Here is a 14,794-nt window from a genome sequence, read left to right as displayed (position 1 = left end):
AACAAACAAATAGCCTAGGTGCCTAGGGGTTTGGGGGCGGAGGCATCCATTGGAGCAGTTGAGTCAACATGTTCTGAATGTTGATGTTGACGGAATCCTGTTGATCCAGCCTAGCTCGAACCACTTGTTGTTCCTTTTGCAATTCCTCTAGAGTCTTTAAGACCAGAGGGGCAAACCCAGAGTTGGATTTCTCCCCCTGAGTCAAAGCATCAGCCCTGGCCTTGGCAGCTTCCTCTGTAGCAACACGTGCTGCTTCTTCAGCTTTGGCTTTAGCTTTTGCCTTAGCCTCAGCAGCAGTCGCAGCAGCAACAACCTTTTCTTCAGCATCTCTGATCCTCTATTCTTCTTCCAGGCGAGCTTTCTCTTATGCTTCCTTCCTATCCTATTTCACACCCTCTCTGGCTAAGCGAGCTTGGAGCCTTATACTAGCATCTCTGATGAAGCCGTTGTGGATTTGTTCAGAGAGGCCTTTCAATTTGAAGGCTTCAGAGGTCATCCAACTGATCACTCTATTCTAGTGGATCCTCACTTCAGAGGGATCATCATTGATGCCAGAGTTGATAGTAAGAGACTTGATCTTCTCTACTAAAGACTCTGCAAAAACTTTTATTGTTGCTTCAAGGGTAGAGAAGGAAGTTTCTGGTTCAGTGGCAGAGGTTGTGGAGGACGGAGAAGGTGGATTGGTGTCACCAAGATTTAGAGTGGGAGTGATGGAGGCAACGGAAGTTGGTGGTGTGGGAATGGAAGAGGGGGATAGTGTTGTTTGTTCAGGTTATGGATTTGGTTCAGATGGTGAGTGGATTGGTTGAGGTTCAAAAGGTGGATTTGGTTGTTGTGCAGGTGGTGGTGTTTGAGGTTGTTCAGATGTAGTTAGATTTTGTTGTTCAGGGGGTGGGGAAGTGATTTCTGATTCAGGTTCAGTGTGTCATGGCTATTGAGAGGCCAGAGCACGAGCTTGTAGCTGAGCCAGAGTGGGGGATTGAGGGTCAGATGGTTCATTATCAGAGGAGATTACATAGTATGGTAGGGATTAAGGTGAGGATGATGATGATGGTGAGATAGTTTCATTCAGCATTTTTACTTCAGAAATGGGTAGTGTGGTGGTAGCAAGGTTGAGTTTTAGAGAGGGTGGGTTAGAGGTTCTGGTGGTTGAGGGGGGTGTTTCAGATGAGGTGTATATTGGAGAGGTTTAGGGAAGAGAAGAAGAAATAGGTTTAAGTTTAACAGAGTGGGAGAGAGGTATAGACTTACTTGGAGAACCAGCCAGAGGGACGAGAGGTCTTGACCCAGAAGATTCTCCCAGCTTTGCTTTCTTTGCCTTCTTGGACTTCATAGAGGGCTCTCGCATCCTCTTCATGAAGTTTGGTGGATGCTCAGGTAGCCAGTCCACTGAGAACTCAAAGATGTCCACCCCTTAATTGGCAATATCTTGTATATAGTAAGCTACCACTTCTAGAGGGTCAATCTTGGAGAACATATATAGTCTGTTGGGAATCTTCCTCTCATCCTTGAGTGCTTCCCAGGAGGTGTCTAGTGTTGGTTTATCTCTGAATTGATCAATGATCCCCATGCTCTTCAGGTTCCGACCATTCAGAGGTCTCCCAATGTCAATAGTGACATCTTCCATTAGTTTGAGATGGATCAGGTGATCCACTAAGCCACTTTCGATTAGAACATTTGAGATAAGTCTTCCCAGAGGGATGTAATTTCTGGTCTTCATGTTGTTTCTGGTATCTTTGACGAAGTCTTTGAGATACTTGAAGAGTAGTGCTGACAGACATAGTTTCAGCCCTTTGTGGATGCAGTATAGAATACACTTCTGATTTATGTTGATGTAGTCAAAGGAGTTCGATGCAGGGCGATGATGAATGATGCCTAGGATGATCTTCAACCAGACACGGAGGTTCTGATGGAGCTCCTTGTTCTTGGAATGTTTTCCTTCAACACTATGTTGGAAGATAGTAGGATTGATTTCCTGGGACAAGTATTTTTCCCTAGGTTTGATGTTGTAGATGCGTCTTCCTCATGTCTTCTCCATATTCAAAAGAGAGGTAATAGATTTCTCAATGATGACTATCTCGACTCCCAGAACGTGAGAGACTATGTAGTGTTCATATGAGTCTACAAAACGCCAGAACTCCTTCACCAGGTATGTGTACATAGGGCCATAGAATCTTTGAAAGTAGGTTTCCCACCCTTGCATCCTTAACTCTTCAGTTAGGTCTACGCCATTCTTCTTCATGTTTTCGAAATCCACTAGCGACTCACACAGTACTTCAAGCTTTTCAAACGGTGTTGCTAGGTGGATGTGGGGTTCACGATCAAGGATATGGGGTTCCCTGTAGATGGGGGTTGAGACGACACTGGTGGTTGTTGTTTTTGTTGAGTAGAAATGGGTGTCTTCTCCGTTGAGTTCATTTGTTGAGAGAAGTTGTAGACGGATTTTTGTTGAGCGCCCATGATGAACAATGTTGATGATGAAGGTTGAACAAAGAACTTGATGAATAAACTGCAGAAATCTTGAAGATGATGAAGGACTGAGAGATAGAGGGTTTAGTATAGACGTGAGTGTAAAGTGTGAAGAAATTTTATACCCACAAGGATGCATGCAAAACGACAACATTAAGAGTAGTTTAACTGTTAAATATCTAAATGCAGCATGTTAACCAAGTTTGCACGTTTGAAGGAGAATGATTACAGACCATAATGAAGGTCTAATCCCATAATCAACACACTGCTCAAGGAGATTTCAAGAGTCTGTCTCTTGATTTCTGCTAGACAACTGTCTAGAAGTTTCAAGGTCAGACGCATGAGGCTCCACGTGTTACTTTATCTGATCTTCAAAAATACCAAAGGGTTGGGTCCTGAGGATTTCTGATTCAAATAACTCCTAACTGGTAGAAACATCAGAGTCAGATCCAGATACTAGATGTTTTTTAATTCAGAGTCTTATTCTGCTATTTCAGAGAAGCACATTTATTCTGGACATATTTGAATGTTTAAATTTTTCAAAATAAAAGAGAATTTGTCTTCAGCGAGGGGTTTAGTAAAGATGTCATCCCATTGATGGTTTGTATCAATAAATTTTAATGAAATTACCCCTTTCTGAACATAGTCTCTAAGGAAGTGGTGTTTTATTTCTATGTGCTTGGCTCTGGAATGCAGAATATGATTCTTACTTAAACAAATGGCAGCAGTATTATCACAGAAAATAGGGATGTTACTCTCAAAGATCAGAAGATCTTCAAGTTGATTTTTCATCTAGAGTATCTGAGTAGTGCAGAGTGACGCTGATATATATTTTGCTTCTGCAGTGGACAGAGCTATGATTGATTTCCTTTTGCTAGCCAAAGATATAAGATTATTTCCCAAGACCTGACAGTTCCCAGATGTACTTTTATGTTCCATTCTGTCCCCTTTATAATCTGCATCACAATAACCAGAGAGCCTATACTCTAATGTTTTCTCATACATCAAGCCAACGTTAAGGGTTCCTTTCAGATACCTGAGGATTCTTTTAACAGTTGTTAAATGAGATTCCCTGGGATCTGATTGGAATCTGGCACAAAGACATACACTAAACAAAATATCAGGGCGTGTAGCCGTCAAATATAGAAGGGAGCCTATCATACCATGATAAAGCTTCTGACAAACCTTCTGGCTAATTTCTTCTTTCTCCATAATGCAGGTTGGATGCATTGGTGTCTTAGCAGGTTTGCATTCATCCATTTCGAATTTCTTCAGAATGTCTATTATGTACTTACTTTGATAAACGTAGGTATCTTCTGAAGCTTAATTGGTTTGAATTCCTAGAAAGAACTTTAGTTCTTGTATCAAGCTTATTTCAAATTATGCCTCTATTAGTTCAGAGAATTCTTGACATACAGAGGGGTTAGCTGAACGAAAAATAATGTCATCAACATATATCTGGCATATCATGAGACCACTTTTAATGTTTTTACAAAAGAGTGTAGAGTCAACCTTTCCTCTAATAAAATTATGTTCCAGAAGAAAATTACTTAGTCTTTCATACCAAGCTCTAAGAGCTTGTTTTAAACCATATAGTGATTTATTAAGTTTAAAAATGTGTGCTGGACATTTAGAGTTTTCAAAACCTGGAGGTTGATTGGCATAAACTTCTTCTGATATATAACGATTAAGAAATGCACTCTTGGCATCCATTTGATATAGTTTGATTGAATGATTCACAGCAAATGATACAAGTAAGCGAATAGATTCTAACCTGGCGACTGGGGCAAAGGTTTAGTTGTAGTCAATGCCTTCTTGTTGACTGTACCCCTGTGCCACCAGTCATGCTTTGTTTCTAACTGCTTCTCCCTCTTCGTTCAGTTTGTTTCTGAACACCCATCTGGTTCCAATAATGTGAGTTCCTTTAGGCTTTGGAACAAGATCCCAGATGTCATTCTTTGAGAATTAATATAGCTCTTCTTTCATAGCTAGAACCCAGTCGTTGTCTTGAAGTGCCTCATCACAGGAAGTATGCTCAATCAGAGATATTAGTCCTAGAGGAGTTTCTTCAGATACTTTGAATGTTGACCTAGTTCTGACAGGTTCATCCTTGTTTCCAGAATCAAATCTTCAGAGATGTTGGGACGACTTCTTGATCTTTTCTGGATAGTTGAGGCTTCAATTGCATCTGGACTTTGTTTATCAGATACTTCTAGTGTTATAGTCTTTTCGTCAGAACCTGCAAGAGTGATCTCCAAATCTGCAAGTTTCTCAACTAGCTTTGACTTTTTAGGGTCAAGCTTATCATCAAATCTGACATGTATTGATTCTTCCACAATTTTGGTTTCTGTGTTGTATACTCTGTAGCCTTTAGAGCGTTCTGAGTATCCTAACATAATACCTTTTGGTGCTTTTGACTCAAACTTGTTCAGATGTTCTTTAGTATTGAGAATAAAACAAGAGCGTCCAAAAGAATGGAAATAAGAAATGTTGGGTTTTCTTCCCTTACACAGTTCATAGGGATTCTTCTCCAGAATAGGTCTTATAGAGATTTTATTCTGAATATAACATGTTGTATTTACTACTTCAACCCCAAAGTGCTTAGCCATATTTGTTTCATTGATCATGGTTCTGGCCATCTCTTGGAGTGTTCTATTCTTCCTCTCTACAACTCTATTTTTTTGTGAAGTTCTAAGACATGAGAAATCATGGGATATACCATTTGAGTCAAATAGTTCCTCAAAAAATTTATTCTCGAATTCGCCACCATGATCACTTCTGACTCTGATGATTTTAGAGTCAAATTCGTTTTGCACTTTGGAACAGAAGCTAGTGAATACAGAATGATACTCACTCTTGTGCTTTAGGAATTTTACCCATGTCCAGTGACTAAAATCATCAACAATAACTAGTCCATACTTCTTTCCATTAACTGACACTGTCTTAACATGTCCAAACAAGCCAATGTGAAGAAGTTCCAGAGGCTTAGAGGTAGAAACAATACTTTTCTTTTTAAAATATGTTTTTGAAAATTTACCTTTCTGACATGCCTCACATAGAGCTTATGAAGAATACTTCAGTTTAGGTAGGCCTCTGACTAACTCGAGTTTATTTAGCTAAGAGAGTTTTCTCATGCTAATGTGGCCCAAGCGTATATGCCATACCCATTGCTCTTCATGAACAGACATCAAACATTTTACATTTTGATCTTTTAGGTCTGAAAGATTTATTTTGTAAATATTGTTTTTCCTCTTGCCGGTGAATAGAACCGTTCCATTGTTCTGATTAATTACTTTACATGTTTTTTGATTGAAGATTACATCATAACCGTTACCACTTAATTGACTTATTGATAACATGTTATGCATTAATCCTTCTACATAGAGAACATCAGATATAGAGGGAAGAGTTCCATTACCAATAGTTCTGGAGCCTCTGATTCTTACTTTCTGATTTCCTCCGAAACCTACGAAGACAACATCTTTAAGTTCCAAGATTTGGAACATATACTTTCTTTCCGTCATGTATCGCGAGCATCCAGAGTCCAGGTACCATGATTGGTGTATTAACTCTGCTGCATAAGATATCTACAATATAAACAATATTATCCTTTGGTACCCAGAATCTTTTGGGTCCTTTGTGATTAGTTTTCCCAGAGTTTCTTAGAACTTTGGGTTTTCTAGCAATATTAAAACGTTATGCTTGTGCATGTGTGTAGTGATAAGAAAAATGAGATTTAGGTTTGTCATCTGTAGAAGACTTATCTTCACTTGGGACATACCCTATTCCTCTTTAATTATTCTGACTTACTCTATAAATCATGGATGCCATTCTGCTCCTTTCTATCCCATTTTTCAGAAACTTTTGAAAAGATTTTTCATATTCATATATTATTGTGTTAGAAGTTTGTGGGGCTTGAGATAATGCTTCTTCAAGTTTTAAACATTGTTTATTTGTGGAGTCTCTCTCTTTTATCAAAATTTGATTTTCATCTTTTAATTCTGAAGCAGTTATCTCAAGCTTATCACATTCTTCGATGGTTCTTTCAAGAACTCCTTTTAAAGCCTTAAATTTTTGTTTAAGCTTCTGATATGAGTTTAGAGTTTCAGAAAGGCATGATTCAAGGCCAGAGCGAGAAAGATCAGAAAATACCTCTTCAGAATCAGATTCTCCATCTGATGTATTTCTGGAGGTGGTAGCCATGAGTGCAACGTTTGCCTGTTCTTCAGAGTCTGATTCGGAGGAATTAGATCCACTGTCATCCCAGGTGGCCATCAGTCCCTTTTTGGTTCTGAATGAGCTTTTCTTGAAACCTTCTCTTCTGGAGCTCTCTTTCTTCAGCTTTGGACATTCATTTCTGTAATGACCTGTTTCCTTGCATTCATAGCATGTTATTTCTTTGTTTAACTTACCTCTGGAGGTTGATTTTGAGCGATCTCCCTAGGGTCTTGGTCTTTTGAAGTTGTTATTCCTTTTTCTCCAGAGTTGTTTTACTCTTCTGGTCAAAAGGGATAACTCGTCTTCATCGTCAGAGTCTTCTTTTTCAGGGTCGTCATTGTCTTCCTCTTCAGCTTGGAAGGCTTTGTTCCTTTCTGGCTTGCGTCTTTCAGATCTGGACTTCAGTGCTACCGACTTGTTCTTCTTCTAAGGCTCATCTTCCTCAAGTTCTATCTCATGACTTATGAGAGAACTGGCGAGTTCCTCAAGGCTGATATTGTTCAAATCTTTTGATAGCTTTAATGTTGTGACCATTAGTCTCCACTTCTTTGGCAAGCTTCTGACTATCTTTTTGACATGATCTGCAGTTGTGTAACCCTTGTCAAGAATTTTGAGTCCTGCAATTAAAGTTTGAAATCTAGAAAACATTACCTCTAGAGCTTCATCATCCTCCATCTTGAATGCTTCATACTTCTGAATTAGCGCCAGAGCCTTTGTCTCTTTGACTTGAGAATTTCCTTCGTGTGTCTTCCTTAGGGAGTCAAGTATTTCTTTAGTTGTTTCCTTGTTGGTGATCTTTTCATATTCATTGTAGGAAATGGAATTCAGCAGTATCATTCTGGCTTTGTGGTGGTTTTTAAAGTCGCGCTTCTGATCATCTGTCATTTTGCTTCTGGCAATGGCAACGCCAGCGTCAGACGCAGGAGGTGTGTAGCCGATTATGACTACATCCCATAGATCAACATCATAGCCCAGAAAGAAACTTTCAATTCTATCTTTCCAATAATCAAATTTTTCTCCATCAATGATTGGAGGTTTAACATTGTAACTATCTCTTTCATTGGTGTTGGCCATAGTGTTTTTCTAACGCTGGATCTCTCTACACTGTTAAGTGTTTGATTAGAAAATCAATAACAGAGTCGAAGCTCTGATACCAATTGAAGGAGAGAAAAACAAGAAAGGGGGGTTTGAATTGTTTGGAAAATAAAACTTTTTCAATAACTCAGATACACGCAGAATAAAAAGTTTGACACAGAATTTTATACTGGTTCGCTTGAAATTCAAAGCTACTCCAGTCCACCCGGCCAAGGTGATTTCACCTTCAAAAATGTCTTAATCCACTAATCTTGAAAGATTACACAAACAACAGTCTAAGAGAATTAATCCCTTAGCCCTCTTAAGTATTCAGACTTCATAGAGTCACTTGAGGAAGTATCTTAGTAATAAAATGATTGATAATGCACAGTGCTTCTAACAATAAGAAAATATTACACAAATAATAACCAAGGTTTTTCACGTAAGAGCAGCAATTCGTGAGAGAGTGAAAGGAAGATGATGGAGAGTTTTGTATTCGTGTGTGTCTCAGGTGTAATTTTCTTGAGCGGCATTCCATCCTTTATATAGGAGTTTGAGAGGACCGTTGGGTAATGACATAATCTTGGACATTAAAGAATGATTAATGTCATTACTCTCCTTGTTTCTTTCCAAAACAATTTTGGGTGCGTCATAACTTCCTTCTAGAAATAGTTTCTTTCTAAATGCAGATTTCTTCATGGTTACGCTTTCTAAGTTAGCAAATTCTGTATCCAGAGTCTTGTTTAGAAATGCTCGTCTTCAGAGGGTACTTCTATCTGATTGAATCAGAGTTTCTCTTTAATTTTGACTTCTTCAGATCGTGCATCTTCAGAGTCTGGATTCATTCTTCTTTATCAGAGTTTCTGACTTCTTTTGTTTTGCTGGTGCCTGCGTTTGATCAGAGTCAGAACCTGCGTATCCTCTGAGTAGCATCTAGTCGCTGGATTCTGTATCTGATTCTTTCTCTTTCTGGTTGTTTGATCAGAGTCCTGCACACTTAAGAAAAATTTCGTTAGGGTACCATTTTTGTTTCATCCTTTATTATCATCAAAATCTTAGAGATAAATTGTAGAACCAACTTTGTTCTTACAGTTCATGCCCCACACCTTTGAAACATCTCATATGACCCTTGCATCACCAAACACTAATTCATCTGACATTGGTTTTTGATGAAACTTGTGGCTCAAGAAACCCTAATTTGGGCATCCATTGATCATTGAACTTGCTTCATTTTGATCATCCAATCACCCCACAATTCATTCAACATCAATTCATGTCTATTCCAATCAAAATCCACCATTTAAACATCCATTCAATCAATGTTACAAGTACTTGGTGTGGTCATGGTTTTTCAACTTTCAATGCATTTGCTCCACCCATGAACTTGACCTAAAATCATCCCAAAGGTATAAATCTCATTTCCCATCTGGGCATGATCATATGAGATTAAAACATCCACCATTGTGCCTAGGAAATCAATAAATCCCAAAATCACATTTTTAGGTCATGTTGGTTGGTTTCATTTTGGCAAGAATGGAATATGGGAAGTTCAGTAGACCATAAATTTCTCATTTCACAAGATTCTTAAATTACACTTTGATACAAATGTCTTAAATAAGTTCCTCTCCAACTTTGTTTAAAGGCCCAAGACCTAATTCATTGAGCAAGGGCCTCAAGTTTTGCATTGGCTAAGTTGGTCCAACATGCCTACCATGCTCTAAAACATGACCAACACCACTACTTTAGCACATTTCCATTTCCAAACCGCAACTACTTTTGACCTGGTTATTTTTGCATCTAATCAAGGACATGGCAAAAAACAAATGGCACAAGTTTTAGACAAAATGCATGAGGCAATATCATTTGGCCTTGGTTCAAACATTGATGATCATCCTGATTGGCCAACCCAGACATGTCAAGACAGATTTTGCATTTTCATTCACCAAACCCTCAAAACACTTGGATCTGATTCCAATGGTCCCCAAACATATTGCATATGGTAATGTAGTGTAATTGGAAGTCAACTTGGATGCCAAAACCTCTCCAAATTCAAAACCCGATCCCATGTGGAAATTCAGATTTTTCCCAAATTGGAAAAAAGTGAAATCCATAGCAGGCCATCCCAAGCCCTTTGTCTTTTCCAAATCGATGCTAAGGACTAAGGCAAAGTGATCCAAAGTGCAAGCAAGGTCAGATAACAACCACACCTGTCTCCTGAAGTCCAACCTTGAGCATGCTTCCTGCTCCACATGATTCTGAAGCAAACCTCTGATTTCTTCCCTCAAAACCATCAAAACACCTTCCATATAAAGAGGGGAAGGTGTCCCCTTCATTTTACAAGCTTCTAAAGCCACAAAAACCCTGTTGGACATTTGAGTTAAAGCAACCAAAATAGAGTTTCCATTTTCGAGTTTCAAAATGTTTCAACCTCAAACAACCACCCATAATCCATCACTGATCTCCACTCAAACTTTCCAAAGTCCTAACTAACCTTCCCTGAGCCTCACCTGAGCTGAGCTAAGTCATCGGAACTTCACTCTAAGATCGATTCTGATGAGGTAGTTCCACTCACCCCCATCTCTAAAACAAGTTACCATTCACCTCGAAATTCCCTTCTGATCATTAACCCTAAAATTTTGGCTTTGATTAATCCATATTCAAAATTTTATTTTTAAATTATGTCAATTGTGTTCATCTGGTTCATGGTGAAATACTCCATACTCAGAGCCAATCAGTGGCTCATGAGTGTGGAGGATAATTTTTTTCATGTTTGCAAGTTAGTTCCATGTTTTAATCTGATCAAAAACATGTATTTTTAAGTTTGGATTTCTGAGTTCCAAGGTTGAAGACGATTCTAAGGATGCCATGTCCTATTCTGGATGGCTGATTCGCGCGCGCTTCCTTTTTAATTATTATTTCTAATATTTATTCTATTTAGCGCGTTGGTTGACATAACTGGGCGCTTGGCCTAGTGGGACAGGGGGTTCATTTCCCTTGTGATCCCAAGGTCAGGGGTTCAAACCCCAACGTGTGCAAAATGTTTATTTCATTTTCCATTTTATTTTATTTTTACCATATTTATTTCCAATTCCATTTTATTTTTACCATATTTATTTCTAATTCCATTTTATTTTTTTACCCACTCATTTTATTTATTCTGAAAATTTGTTCAATATGAACCCTTATTATTTTTGTCCTTAGTATTTATTTATGTATTGTTTCAAGTGATCTGGATTTTTTTATGGACTTATGAGGTCTTGGATCTTAGGGATAATGAAGTCTACCTTTGTCATGATATTTATTGGGTTAAGGTTGCTTGAACCTTCCTTGTTTCAAACCTACTAATGAATGATCAAGTGAACATTAATGGTACTTTGAGTCATGGATATGTTTCCCCTAGACCAATCAACTTGGGTCATTTGGCATGTAGATGAAGCCTTGTTTATACATATGCTAACTTGTGATTTCATGTGATACATTGTTACTTCTTTTGGTTTATACTAACCTATTAACCTCTGATACTTACTTGTCTATATTACACACTAACCATTTACTATCTTGTTAGTATTATATCTTGATCTTATAACTTGCTTAATCTAACAACTTAATCAAAAATTTAACTTTCAACCTTTAGTTTGCATAGTTTACCTTTTGTCAATCTATTGATAAATGGACTTGGGGTTGAATAACTTCCATTGGTACAAATCTATTGTAAGTTGATCCTTTGATCATCTTTAATACTTTGCATCGGTGATAAGTTATCCCTTGATGTGCCATATTTTGAATATATTGATATATAATCCTCAAGTGTTGGTCCATTTATTTATAATACTAACTTAATCTAACTTTACTAACTTTGATTATAATTAACCTTTGATATTATCATTTGTTATTTTTTTATTTACCTTCATGTCATTTACTTCATAATTTACATTTAAGTACTCATCATCATCATAGTCATTATATAAACTCATCATGCATGTTTATCTTATTGTCATTTATCTTTATTGTTATCATACATTAAAAACAACAAAAACATGATAAAATGATAAGACCAAAAACAATTCATTCCACTTAATCAACTTGGACTTAGAGAATCCCATCCTAAGAACTTTGCTTAGAGGCCTTTTCTATTATTCTTTGTGATACTTTGTTTCAAACTTTGGATTTCATCTGTACTTACATACTATTTGTAAGAATGGCATCATGGCACCACCTTAGGGGGACATGTTTGTAAGACCATTATCCTTTGTTTAGCTTAGGTCACTTTTGCACACAAGAGGCTTTCTCTTGGGCTACCTTACAATGAGACCCTTTAGTTTCTTGTTGGTTACTTGGCATACCTATTGCATCATCCAATTTAATAATCAAATAAACAAACCCTTGATCCAACATCAAGTGGCATTTTCATAATTAAATTCAAAACATATTTAAACTACGATTAGTATTGTGTTCCACGAGCCTTAAGTGGTGGAGAATGAGTAAGAATGGAGCATTCCTACCCTTACGCTGATTATTTTAGACGTGAAACTCTTGGCTTGTTGTCTAGAATATTCACCTCCGTCCATAGACTTTAGTGCAATCTAACCACAAACAATCTTTTCATAAAACCTTCTTCAAGGTAAAATCAACACAACGAATCAAACCCTTATTTTTTCGTGCCTTAGGGCACCACTCCGAAAACCATTTTCTTAAAGGTAAAATCAACCAACACACAAACATTTTATATTCCGAACTACGAAGCTCCGATTCCTCATCCCCGATGAGTGATACATAGGCATAAGGGCCACAATCCTTGGCGAGCATAATAAATAAAAACTCCCATAGTCCAATCATTTTCACACACTCTTTTGAAAATAAAACAATAAATGTGATAAATACCCACATAAGTAAACAACTCAAATGGTTCCAATGGAGTACCATGGATGTGAGGGGTGTTAATACCTTCCCCTTGCGTAACCGACTTCCGAACCTAAATCTCGGTTGCGAGACTGATTCCTGATCCCCTTTTGTGCTTCTCGTGCGTATCTGTTTTTCGAGAATTTTATCGACTATTTCCCATCGCCTCTCCCATAGAGGCATATAAATAAAATTCGGTGGTGACTCTTCTATTTTTGCCTCTCTTTGGAAATTCTTTGTTAGTCCTGATTCCTCCTTATACGATCCGAAAAGGTCCGATGGCGATAACTGTTTGCCACTTATGTCAATTTACTTGCCAGGTGACAACTTCATTAAGAAAATATACTCTGAGTGAGATCTTCATACCGAACCTCACGAGAAAATCTTCTCGGGGACCCGTACTATGCGATCATCAATCTTAGTTGGCTAAATGTTCAAGGTTCTATGAAGGTCTTTAGAGTCATGGATCCTAATGAAAACATTGATCTCTTACGCCAAAAGCTTGACGGTCGTCAATATTCTCAAAAGAATCTACTCTAATCGATGTTCTCGTATCGACCCTTACGAGAAAAGCTTTTCGGTGGCCCATACTACTCAACCTCTCATATCTCAAGTTTGCTCTCTAGACTCGGGTAAAGAGTCAATCCCACAAGGTTTCTTACGATCAAGGTAGTATCCACTCAATACCACAGAACCATGGAACCACATAACAAATATCCAATGGAAATTTAGAGCAATAGGCAATAAATAAGGCAAGTAATGCAAAAGGATAAACACTCAAACATGCGAGGAAGAAACCTAAACTAGGCTTGACTTGCTTAGGGAAACCGAATCCCTAGCAGAGTCGCTAGCTGTCGCTACCAAAAAAATACATAGTCACCATCAGATTTTATTCATTCCATAAGAAAGGGAAAATATCGAGAAAACCCCAAAAGGATGGTCATCGCAACCACGATCAGGTTCGAAAGCTGGTTATGCAAGGGGAAGGTATTAACATCCATCACATCCATCGTACTCGATGGGAACATCTAGGTTGCCTACGCTTGAATGGGTGTCGTTATCTTGATGTTTACTTCCTAAAGATTTACGGAGTGAAAATTAATCTTTTATTAGTGTGCTCACCAAGGATTTGGGTCCTCGTGTCTATGTATGCTCACTCGTTGAAGTGAGAAATCAGAGCCCCGTAGATCGTGGTACAAAATGTTTGTTTGTTTTGTTGACTTTGTACCTTGAAAAATGGTTTTCGAAGTGATGCCCTAAGGCTCAAACAAAAGGTTTGATGAGTTGATATTGATTTTTATGTTTTAAAAAGATAGTGTTATTGACTTCGGATTGCACTAAAGACTATGGGTAAAGGTGAATATTTTGAACTACTAAGCCATGTGTCTTGAGATCAAAATACTTAAGATGAGGGTAGGAAAGATCCATTCCCATCCCTTCTCTACCACTTAAGGCTTGTGGCATACAATCTTATCGCGTTTTATTATTTTTTGAATTTGATTTGGGAAAATATTGTTTGATGTTGGATCAATGATCTGTTTATTGTTTAAGAAATGGGGATGCTTAACTGCTAATGTTGGCTAAAAAGCAACAACAAGACAAATTAAAGAGAGTAAAAAGTACACCAAAATGGGGAAAGGGATACATGAAAAATACAAGGGATTTGTGCGAGAAATAAAGGGTCTCGTTGTAAGGTAGCCCAAGAGAAAGCCTTGTATCTGCATTATGTCTTACGCTAACAATTGAACAATAGAATTACAAAGCATGTCTCCCTAAGGTAGTGTCATGAATGCTCTCTTGTAATGAAATATTATAAGTCCATAATTCTCCAAGTTGCATAGGTCAATCACATTGGTCAAGGTCCAAGCAAGGGATACAAACAAGTCCTCTAAGTCTCCAAGCTTAGGTCATACACAAAGGTCCATGTGGTCCATAATACTCCATGTCTAATGCTAAGGTCAAACCTCAAGTCCATGGTCCAATAGTCGTCAAATTAAATCTTTTTTAGTCTTTTCAATTTTATCATGTTTTTGTTCATTTTAGATTAGATAACAAAATAAAGCAACAATGATGAAGAATGGTAAGGATGAATTAGAATTATAATACACAAAGTAAAGAAATAAATTGCAAGAAT

Source organism: Lathyrus oleraceus, chromosome 3 (genome assembly GCF_024323335.1).
Source record: "Lathyrus oleraceus cultivar Zhongwan6 chromosome 3, CAAS_Psat_ZW6_1.0, whole genome shotgun sequence".
Taxonomy (NCBI): domain Eukaryota; kingdom Viridiplantae; phylum Streptophyta; class Magnoliopsida; order Fabales; family Fabaceae; genus Lathyrus; species Lathyrus oleraceus.
This window is presented reverse-complemented; position numbering follows the sequence as displayed.